At 41.0% G+C, this 10370-nt stretch overlaps 1 protein-coding gene across 4 annotated transcripts in view; it reads right to left on the bottom strand.

The window, feature by feature from the left end:
- MAP3K13 (mitogen-activated protein kinase kinase kinase 13) overlaps positions 1 to 9546 on the bottom strand; it is a 131637-nt gene extending 122091 nt beyond the window's left edge. For 3 of the 4 annotated variants that reach the window (XM_057306708.1, XM_057306706.1, XM_057306707.1), the window contains exon 1: positions 9381 to 9546. The gene's annotated coding sequence lies outside the window, so the exon portion shown is untranslated. The remainder of the gene's footprint in view (positions 1 to 9380) is intronic. The other variant, XM_026497258.4, reaches the window with a different exon arrangement.
- Positions 9547 to 10370: the final 824 nt, after the last annotated feature.

Below are 10370 nucleotides of genomic sequence, written 5' to 3'. Positions count from 1 at the left end.
ATATTCTACTATATATATCATGTTTGTCTGTCTGTGTGTATAGATATAAATACATATTTTTAAATAACTTATTTATTTACTTGAGAGAGAGAGCACAAGCAGGGGGAGTGGCAGAGGGAGAGGGAGAAGCAGGCTCCCCACCGAACAGGGAGACCAATGTGGGGCTCAATCCCAGGACCCTGGGATCATGACCTGAGGTGAAGGTAGACGCTTAACTGACTTAACCACCCAGGCACCCCTAAATATATATATATCTTTTAAGAAAATGAATTAAATCATGCCAGGTAGGTATTGTTAAAAGTCGGTCAAGGTAAAGGAAGAGTGATGTGGTGGAAGTGGGGTAGTGAGGCCTCTGAAGAGGAGGTATTTGAGTAGAGATCTGAATGAAGAAAAGGAAGAAACGATACAGGGGAAGAGCTTTCCAGGCAGCAAAGACCCTGAGGCACAAGAAAGTTTGATGTATTCCAGAAGCAATAGAAACACTTATGTAGCTGGGGCAATCTGTGTGAGGAGAACAATGGTAGACCATGATGTGAAACAGATGGTCAGAAGGCAGATCATGTGGGCTCTGCAGGGCAGGAGCAAGGATTTGGATGTTAGAGACAGCTATTGAAGGTTTTGAAAAATATCTGAAAGGGGCGCAGAAGGCTGGGAAGATGATGGAGTAGGAGGACCCTAAGCTCAGCTTGTCCCACAGATACAACTAGATAACACTCACATCAGTATAAATAACCCAGAAAATGACCCAAAGACTGGCAGAATAAACTCCACAACTAAAGGTAAAGAAGAGGCCACATCAAAGAGGGTAAGAAGGGCGGAGATGCCATGGGAAGCTAAAGGGACCTGCAGGACTGTCCGTCAGAGGGAGGGACCTGCAAACTCTGAGAAGGGAGAGAAATAGATTATGACACTGGGGAGCCTGCCTGGGGAAGATGAATCCTCATATTTGGCTTTGAAAACTAGAGGGGCCGAATTTTGTGAGTACTTACAACCAGCAGGACTTAAAGCCCCGAATTTTAAAAATCTCGGTTCTGGGAGAGCCTGGAAAGTGATAGGAATCTGAGCCCCTGCCCTTAGAGAGACAGCACAACAAACAGCCCAGGGAGATACAACATAGAAGCAGCAGTTTGAAAAATGCCCCAGGCGTTTTTTTTATAGTAAAATGGGAGCATTATTTACTCATCTTAGAGCCTGTCCTGGAGAGTTAGGGATTGCAGGGGGACCCCTACCAGAACAGAAGAGCTGGCAGGTGCCATTTCCCTCACCTGCCACCCCAACCTCCAGCATAAATACACTGCCACCTGCAGGAACCAGCACAACACTGACACTTGCTACCTAACTTGCTGACACCAAGAACTGTCTGCCCCTTCAGTCAAGCTTGCCTCTGTCCGGGACTGCAGGTCCCCTCCCCAAGAAGACCTGAGCAAACGCTTGCAAACACCATGTCTTCTGACCCACGCACTTTCCGGGGCCTCAGTCCTGGCAGCAGTAGCAGCAGGTACCCCTCTTGCAGAGGCCCGCACACATCTTATCAAAACCGCATGCCCCACACCTGAGTGTATTACACATCAGCCCAGCCAGCCCGGTGCTCGCAGCAGAGGCACGTCCCTTCTTTCCTGTGTTCAAACCTTGTGGGCACTGCGGCCCCGCCCCGGAGCATGTTGTGGATCTGCCCCCGCCGACGGGCTTTTGGCTAGAGGCCACTCAAACCAGGGCCACAGGTCTGGCAGTGGGCAAGCAGCCCTGACAGCGGCCAGCATCACTCCAAAGAGACTCTTGCCGTGGGGAAACGGAAAGATAACCACACAAATGAGTCAGACTGTGGCCCCACAAGCGGATAGCTGGTCTGACTACAGGCCCCCTCCACCAATGAAAGCTCCTCAGGGGACAATACAGGGAAAGTGCCCTGCAGTTTGGTGTTACTGCATCCCTGGCAAATGCCTGATCTGACTAAACTCAAGCCCAAGGTGGCCCCAGCTGGCTCACTAACAACATAGGGTTCAAACCCTGCCCACAACAGTCAAAGAGAACATTGAAGATGACTGGACCAAAGGAAAAAGTGGCTCAGCCACAATAGCAGGGAGCATGCAACACACATAGGAGACACCCCTGAAGCATCAGGTTCTGGTGAACAGGGGACATTGCACTGCAGGGCATACACGACCTCTTCTTCATAAAGCCACTATTTTCAAGAGCAAGAGACATAGCTGACTTTCCTAAAACACAGAAACAGGGGCGCCTGGGTGGCACAGCGGTTAAGCGTCTGCCTTCGGCTCAGGGCGTGATCCCGGCATTATGGGATCGAGCCCCACATCAGGCTCCTCCGCTATGAGCCTGCTTCTTCCTCTCCCACTCCCCCTGCTTGTGTTCCTTCTCTCACTGGCTGTCTCTATCTCTGTCGAATAAATAAATAAAATCTTTTTAAATAAATAAATAAATAAAACACAGAAACAGACAAAGAGAGTTAGACAAAAATGAGAAGACAGAGGAATATGTCCCAAATGAAAGAACAGGGCAAAATCACAGCAAGAGAACTAAATGAAACAGAATAAGTAATATGCCAGGTAAAGAATTTAAAGTAATGGTCATAGAGATACTCACTGGACTTGAGAAAAAATGTGGAGGACATCAGTGAGACCATTAACAAAGAGATAAAAAAGAACCAATCAGAAATGAAGAATACAACATATGAAATTAAAAATACACTAGGCGGAATAAATAGCAGACTAGAGGAAGCAGAACAATGAATCAGTGATCTGCAGGAAAGAGTAATGGAAAAGCTGAACAGATGAGAGAAAAAATAATGCAAAATGAGAATAGATTTAGGGAACTCAGCAACTCCACTAAGCATAATAACATTTCTATTATAGGGATCCTGGAAGAAGAAAAGAGAGAAAAGGAGGCAGAAAACTTATTTGAAGAAATAATAGCTGAAAACTAGACAAATCTAGGGAAGGAAACAAATTCAGATCCCAAAGCCACAGAGATCCCCCAACAAAATCAACCCAAAGAGGTTCACACCAAGACACATAGTAATTAAAGTGGCAAAAAGTAGTGATAAAGAGCAAATTTTAAAAGAAGCAAGAGAAAAGAAGACAGTTACAGGAAAGGGGAAAACTTGTAAGTCTATTAGCAGAAACTCTTCAGGCCAGAAGAGAATGGCATGATATATTCAATGTGCTGAAAAGAAAAAATCTGTAGCCAAGAATACTCTATACAGCAAGACTATCATTCAGACTAGAAGGAGAAATAGAGTTTCTCAGACAAATGAAAGTTAAGAGAACTCATGACACTAAACCAGCCCTACAAGAAATGTTAAAGGGGACTCTTTGAGTGGAAAAGAAAGACCAAAAGTAAGAGCAAGAAGAGTAGGAAGAACAAAAGCAGTAAAAAAATAACTATATCTGTAAAAATCAGTCAAGGGACTTACAAAAAAAGATGTAAAGTAGGACACTAGATACCTAAAATGTGGGAGGGAGAGGAGCAAAGAATGGGTTCAAATTTAAGCGTCCACCAACTTAATGTGGACTGTTATATGAAGAAGATGTTATATACAAACGTAATGATAACCACAAATCAGTAACAGATATGCAAAGAATAAAGAGCAGGAAAGCCAAGTATATCACTAAAGAAAGCCAACTTACCATGAGTGAAGAGAGCAAGAGAAGGAACAGAGAAGTACAACAACAACCATAAAAAAGTGACAAAATCAAAATGAATATATACCTGTAAATAATTACTTTCAATATAAATGGACTAAATGCGCTAATCAAAAGACATAGGGTGACAGAATGGATTAAAAAACAAGACCCATCTATAGGATGCCTACAAGAGACTCATTTCAGACTTACAGACACATGCAGATTGAAAGTAAGGGGATGGAGAAACATTTATCATGCAAATAGATGTGAAAAGAAAGGCAGGGTAGCAATACTTAAAGCAAACAAAATAGACTAAAAAAGGACTGTAACAAGAGACAAAGACATTATACAATCATAAAGGGGACAATCAAACAAGAAGATATAACAATTGTAAATATTTATGTACCCAATATGGGAGCACCCAAATACATAAAACAGTTAATAACAAACATAAAAGAACTAATCAATAGCAATACAATAATAGTAGGGGACTCTGACACCCCACTTACATCAATGGACAGATCATCCAAACAGAAATCAACAAGAAAACAGGCTTTGAATGACACACTGGACCAGATGGATTTAACAGATATATTTAGAATATTCTATCCCCAAACAGAATACACATTCTTTTCCAGTGCACATGGAACATTCTCTAGAATAGATCACATATTAGGCCACAAAACAAGTCTCAACAAATTCAAAAATATCGCAGTCATACCATGCATTTTTCTTTTCTTTTTTTTTTTTTTTAAAGATTTTATTTATTTATTCGACAGACATAGAGACAGCCAGCGAGAGAGGGAACACAGGCAGGGGGAGTGGGAGAGGAAGAAGCAGGCCCATAGCAGAGGAGCCTGATGTGGGGCTCGATACCATAACGCTGGGATCATGCCCTGAGCCGAAGGCAGATGCCTAACCGCTCTGCCACCCAGGCGCCCCATACCATGCATTTTTCTAACCATAATGCTATAAAACCAGAAATCGACCACAAGAAAAAAATCTGGAAAGACCACAAATACATGGAGATTAAATAACATGCTACTAAACAATGAATGGGTCAACCAAGAAATCAAAGAAGAAATAAAAAATTACATGAAGACAAATGAAAACAAAAACACAACAGTCCAAAATCTTTGGGATGCAACAAAAGTGGTTTTAAAAGGGTAGTTTATAGCAATAAAGGTCTACCTCAAGAAGCAAGAAAAATCTCAAACAACTGAAACTTACATCTAAAGGACTTAGAAAAAGAACAACGAACAAAATCAGCAGAAGGAAGGAAATAATAAAGATTAGACCAGAAATAAATGAGAATCTAAAAGACAAAGATCAATAAAACAAGGAGCTGTTTCTTTGAAAAGATCAATAAAATTGATAAACCTCTAGCCAGACTCAGAGAGAAGACTCAAACAAAATCAGAAGTGAAAGAGGAGAAATAACAACAGACAACACAGAAATACAAACAATTCTAAGAGAATATTATAAAAAATTTTATGACAATAAAATGGACAACCTAGAAGAAGCAGATGAATTCCTAGAAATGTATAATCAACCAAAACTGAAGATTTCTAGAAATAGAAAATTTGAAGAGACTGATTATCAGCAACCCCAAAACACCCAACAAACAAAAGTCCAGGACCAGATGGCTACACAGTTGAATTCCACCAAACACTTAAAGAAGAGCTAATACCTATTCTCAAACTCTTCCAAAAAATAGAGGAGAAAGAAAGCTTCCAAATTCATTCTATGAAGCCAGCATTACCCTGATACAAAACTAGATAATAAAGATACCACCAAAAAAGAGAACGACAGGCCCATATCTGTGATGAACATAGATGCGAAAATCATCAACAAAATATAAGCAACCTGAATCCAACAATACCTTAAAAAAATCATTCACCATTATCAAGTGGGATCTTTTCCCTGGGATGCAAGGACAGTTTAATATTCACAAATCAATCAACATGATATATCACATCAACAAGAGAAAGGATAAAAACCATATGATCATTTGAATAGATGCAGAAGAAGCATTTGACAAACTACAACATCCATTCATGATAAAAACCTTCAGTGAAGTAGGTTTAGAGAGAACATACACAAAAATAAACTCAAAATGGATCAAAGACCTAAATGTGAGACCTGAAACCATAAAAATCCTAGAAGAGACCCCAGGCAGTAATTTCTCCGACATTGGCCATAATAACATCTTTCTAGAAATGTCTCCTGAGGCAAGGGAAACAAAAGTAAAAATAAACTATTGGGACTACATCAAAATAAAAATCTTCTCTACAGCAAAGGAAACAAGCAATAAAATTAAAAGACAACATACTGAATGGGAAAAGATAAGCAATAAAACTAAAAGACAACATACTGAATGGGAAAAGATATTTGCAAGTGACATATCCAATAAAGGATTAGTATCCAAAACGTATGAAAAACTTATACAACCCAACACCAAAAAAACAAATAATTCAATTAAAAAATGGGCAGGAGACATGAACAGATATTTCTCCAAAGAAGATATACAGACGGCCACAGACACATGAAAACACACCGAACATCATTTATTATTGGAGAAATGCAAATCAAAACCACAATGAGCTATCACCTCACACTTGTTAGAATGGCTAAAATGAAGAACTCAAGAAGCAACAAGTGTTGGTGAGGATGTAGAGAAAAAGGAACCCTTATGCACTGTGGGTGAGAATGCAAAGTGGTACAGCTACCATGTAAGACAGATGTTCCTCAAAAAATTAAAAATAGAACTACCATATGATCCAATATTGCACTACTGGGTATTTACCCAAAGAATATAAAAACACTAATTTAAAGGGATAGACACACCCCTATGTTTTCATCTATCTATCTATATATCTGGATTATTATTCAGCAATAAAAAAGAATGAAATCTTACCATTTACAACAACGTGGATGGATCTAGAGAGTACGATACTAAGTGAAACAAGCCAGTCAGAGAAAGAGAAATACCATGATTTCACTCATATGTGGAATTAAAGAATCAAAACAGGGGCGCCTGAGTGGCACAGCGGTTAAGCATCTGCCTTTGGCTCAGGGCGTGATCCCAGCGTTATGGGATCGAGCCCCACATCAGGCTCCTCCGCTATGAGCCTGCTTCTTCCTCTCCCACTCCCCCTGCTTGTGTTCCCTCTCTCGCTGGCTGTCTCTATCTCTGTCAAATAAATAAATAAAATCTTTAAAAAAAAAAAAGAATCAAAACAAACGAACAAAGAAAACGTAGACAAACTAAAAAACAGATTCTTAACTATAGCGAACAAATGGATTGTTACCAGAGAGGAGTTGGGTGGGGGATGAGTGAAATTGGTGAAAGGACTTAAGAGTATACTTATGATGAGCACTGAGTAGGGTATGGAATTGTTGAATCACTATATTGTACACCTGAAACTAATAAAACACTATGTTAACTACACTGGAATAAAAAAAAGAAAAGAAAAGAAAAAAGAAAAGAAAAGGAGCAGCCTTTCCCATCCAGCTCCCATGATGGGAGGGGGCATGACTCAGCAGACACCCCGGTGGGGGGGGGGATGCTGTGAGGAGAGCACCACCTGTGGCTCAGGGTTTTTTTGAGGTCCCGAGTCCCTTCCATCTGGAAGCAGTGAACCGGGGTTTCATCTGTGGCCTTGTGTCCCTTCCTAGCACCCAAGGGGCTTTCACCCAGACATCAGGCTTGGATAGAATCCTAACTATAAAATGTAACAATTAAAAGTAGAAAAACATACCATAAGAGACTCCTAACCACTGGAAACAAACTGAGGGTTGCTGCTCAAACTGGGGGTGAGGGGTGGGGATAGGGTAACTGGGTGATGGGCATTAAGGAGGGCACGTGATGTAATGAGCACTGGGTGTTATATACAACTGATGACTCAATGAACTCTACCTCTGAAACTAATAATACACTATATGTAATTAATTGAATTTAAATAAAAAATAAATTTTAAAAAATAGGAAAACAAATTTAAAAATATCCAAAGGGTCTTAAGAGTCAGCCAGTACACACCTACATGGCCTACCAGGTTTTAAAAGAGTGAAATATTTCAAATCACATTAAGAAATAGCTGCTTCCTGGGGTGCCTGGGTGGCACAGTGGTTAAGCGTCTGCCTTCGGCTCAGGGTGTGATCCTGGCATTATGGGATCGAGCCCCACATCAGGCTCCTCTGCTATGAGCCTGCTTCTTCCTCTCCCGCTCCCCCTGCTTGTGTTCCCTCTCTCGCTGGCTGTCTCTCTCTCTCTGTCAAATAAATAGATAAAATCTTTAAAAAAAAAAAAGAAGAAAAAGAAAAAAAGAAATAGCTGCTTCCCTGGTAATAGTGTCACCTGCCATGCTGGCTCCTTTCCTAGGATCCTTCTCCCCCAACTCTTGCCCCATAAACCAACAACCATAAGTAACCTGGCCCAGGAGAGGGGGTTGAATGGGAGGAGATAATCAGCTCAGGAACCTCGAGTCATTGAGATTCAGCAAGCTAAAGAGTGAGTAAAGGTTTTACTTCATTACTGTCCTAGAACCCACTTAGGAAAGGGTATCTTGGGCTTCTACCCCACCACAGGTCAGTTGCGGCCCAATACCATCATCTGGGCTCCCACTCAGTCCTGCAGGAATGTGAGGCAGGCTAGAGAAACAGATTGTCCCTGAGATTGGAGGTGAAGGTAGAGGAAAGGGGAAACCCAGTGTACTTCTGTGCAAACAATCTGTGTCCTCGGCACTCCTTGATCGGTTTGAAAGACTACGGGCTAGCAGCTAGCATTTATAACTTGTATATATTAATGACATCAAATTTCGCTTCTAGATTCAAAGTCACAAAATTGTCCTGTACCAGGAGCTGGGTTTTTTTTTTTTTTTTTCAAATACATGTGGCAAAAGAGAAATAGAAAATATCAACTTCTCCAACACCAAATACAAACTGAACATTTTCATAGTGGCATTCAATAAAGTTACATTGGGTAACAATGTGGGTAGTTCCTGGAAATTTTATCTCAACACAGAACGGCAATGGCTGAAATACAACAATTCCAATTTCATATCGAAAATTTATTTTACACGCTATTGTACGGGGAAAATTAGTACACATGTCAAAAAGTCTTAAAAACAGATTTCTCCAAAGTTGCATGAACTTCCTAAAGCTGCTTGCTATTTCCATCTATTTCACAAAATTCCTCCTTCTTTGAAAACACTTTATGCTGTCTTAAATCTAGGCTCAACGGCTTATTAAACTATATTTGGTTCTACTTTATTCTCATTCATTTTATTTCTTTTTACCACAAAACCTCCAGTTTAACTGTCTGACAGTATTACATATTTGCTAACATAAACTTGTAACATGAACCTAAACTAAAGGAAAAGACGCTGGAAAGAGCATGGGGGAGAAATCTAAGCACTACCTAGAAATAATCCCTGGACACCAGATACCTATTTGCTCACTTTTATTTTCCAACCGTAAACATCTTCACTTAACCAGAGACAAGACATTAAAATCCATCTTATGCAAGCAGGACCTGTTTTAGCAGAAGAGTTGCTGAAAATTCCATGGTTTCCCTTTCTATTTTTTAAAATAAAACTACTTGTGAAATGCTGAAACTTGCTTTTAAGTAGGTCTACTTGCACAAGATTTAGCACCCGGCAGGACCTTAATTTAATCTTAGACGGGAATTATTCCCACAATCTTTTTATATTCGAATATATTTTTTTAAAAATTACTTACACCACAGCAAGCTGAGATCTGGACAGACAGCATGCAACTACAGGCAGCCGGCAGCCGCCTATTTCCTCACAGACTAAACTTTGTTCCCTTCCCGGCTGTTTCTGGATCAGGTTCACACCGATACACATTTACTGCGGCCTTGGAAGCTACCACCCCGCGGGAGGGAGGCGGGAGGGTCTGTTAACTTAACCACTGCTTGACTGACCACGGCTTAGCAGCAGCCGCTTCAAGGTCGAGGGCAACGTGTTTAAAGAGACAAACGTGAAGACCATAGGGAAAGCCTGAAATATCTCAGCATCTCTGATGGTGGGGCTTTGGTTTCCGAGGACATTTCTTTCCCATGTGCTCCTGGGGGAGAAAACCTAGTAGAGTCAAACTCTGAGCTTCAAAACTCGTGCTTTCTCCCTTCCATAAAAGTTTTCTCTCCTCCTCAGAATCTAGACGTTGCACAGTCATGGCAAAAAGACGCCAGAAGTAGCTTCCCTCCCATAGCCCCCGGCACCCCCACGCTCCCTCTTTATCAGGTAGGGGAATCACGCAGAGTTCTCGTTAGGCTTAGCTTTTTTCTGACATTGAAACCACCTGCTTCCCTAAGAGTAGAGCGAGAACTTGGATCCCAAATTCTGTTCTCTGCAAGATAAAATGTTACGCTGCTTCATCCCCTTCCACATCCCTAAGCTGCTTTCCCTTCTGAGCTACTATATTTCTGTAATTTGTAGCATTAGCCGTTGAAGCAGAAACCATTTATTATGCACTTACTGCACTAATCACTTTATAAACATTATCTCATTCTCTCCTAGGCAACATATTTGGGGATCATCTTCAATTCTTCTTAATCTGCTTCTCTATCCAATTAGCCCCTTCACTATCCTGGCGAGCCTCTGCAGTAAGAATGGAGGTAGGTGGGACAATGTCCCCCACAAAGATGTCCATTTTCTCATCACCGGAATCTGTGAATATGTTCCTTTACATGGCAGAAGGGACTTAGTC

This window comes from Ursus arctos, unplaced genomic scaffold (assembly GCF_023065955.2).
Source record: "Ursus arctos isolate Adak ecotype North America unplaced genomic scaffold, UrsArc2.0 scaffold_4, whole genome shotgun sequence".
NCBI lineage: Eukaryota > Metazoa > Chordata > Mammalia > Carnivora > Ursidae > Ursus > Ursus arctos.
This window is presented reverse-complemented; position numbering and strand designations above follow the sequence as displayed.